This window comes from Arachis ipaensis, chromosome B7 (assembly GCF_059453495.1).
Source record: "Arachis ipaensis isolate K30076 ecotype BB chromosome B7, ASM5945349v1, whole genome shotgun sequence".
NCBI classification, from domain to species: Eukaryota; Viridiplantae; Streptophyta; class Magnoliopsida; order Fabales; family Fabaceae; genus Arachis; species Arachis ipaensis.
The window spans coordinates 110,609,000-110,610,325 of NC_142442.1; the positions used below are offsets into that span (position 1 = coordinate 110,609,000).

Genomic DNA, 1,326 nt, shown 5'->3' on the forward strand with positions numbered 1-1,326 from the left:
TCTCTTTCTTATGAGCAGGAACAAAGAAAAAGGCATTCTTGTTGAAGCTGATCCAGAACCTGAAAGGACTCTGAAGAGGAAACTAAGAGAAGCTAAATTACAACAATCCAGAGACAACCTTATTGAAAATTTCGAACAAGTAAAGGAGATGGCAGCCGAACCCAACAACAATGCAAGGAGAATGCTTGCTGACTTTACTGCACCAAATTCCAATTTACATGGAAGAAGCATCTCCATCCCTACCATTGGAGCAAACAATTTTAAGCTGAAACCTCAGCTAGTTTCTCTGATGCAGTTCCATCTGAAGATCCCTTTCAGTTCTTAACTGAATTCTTGCATATCTGTGATACTGTTAAGACTAATGGAGTAGATCCTGAAGTCTACAGGCTCATGCTTTTCCCTTTTGCTGTAAGAGACAGAGCTAGAATATGGTTGGACTCTCAACCCAAAGACAGCCTGAACTCTTGGGATAAGCTGGTCACTGCTTTCTTAGCCAAGTTCTTTCCTCCTCAAAAGCTGAGCAAGCTTAGAGCTGATGTTCAAACCTTCAGACAGAAAGAAGGTGAATCCCTCTATGAAGCTTGGGAAAGATACAAGCAGCTGACCAAAAAGTGTCCTTCTGACATGCTTTCAGAATGGACCATCCTGGATATATTCTATGATGGTTTATCTGAGCTATCAAAGATGTCATTGGATACTTCTGCAGGTGGATCCATTCACCTAAAGAAAACGCCTGCAGAAGCTCAAGAACTCATTGACATGGTTGCTAATAACCAGTTTATGTACACTTCTGAGAGGAATCCTGTGAGTAATGGGACGCCTCAGAAGAAGGGAGTTCTTGAAATTGATACTCTGAATGCCATACTGGCTCAGAATAAAATATTGACTCAGCAAGTCAATATGATTTCTCAGAGTCTGAATAGAATGCAAGCTGCATCCAACAGTACTCAAGAGGCATCTTCTGAGGAAGAAGCTTATGATCCTGAGAACCCTGCAATAGCAGAGTTAAAATACATGGGTGAACCATATGGAAACACCTATAATCCATCATGGAGAAATCACCCAAATCTCTCATGGAAGGATCAAAGGCCTCAGCACGGCTTTAATAATGGTGGAAGAAACAGGTTTAGCAATAGCAAGCCTTTTCCATCATCCACTCAGCAACAGACAGAGAACTCTGAACAAAGTACCTCTAGCTTAGCAAATTTAGTCTCTAATCTATCTAAGGCCACTGTGAGTTTCATGAATGAAACAAGGTCTTCCATTAAAAATTTGGAAGCACAAGTGGGCCAGCTGAGTAAAAGGATCACTTAAATCCCTCCTAGT

General features: G+C 41.2%; 1 non-coding gene across 1 annotated transcript; it reads right to left on the reverse strand.

Moving 5' to 3' along the window:
* Positions 1-522: 522 nt before the first annotated feature.
* LOC148553724 (small nucleolar RNA R71) lies at positions 523-630 on the reverse strand. Its single transcript, XR_015893395.1, has one exon. It is a non-coding gene; the product is annotated as a small nucleolar RNA R71 (small nucleolar RNA).
* Positions 631-1,326: the final 696 nt, after the last annotated feature.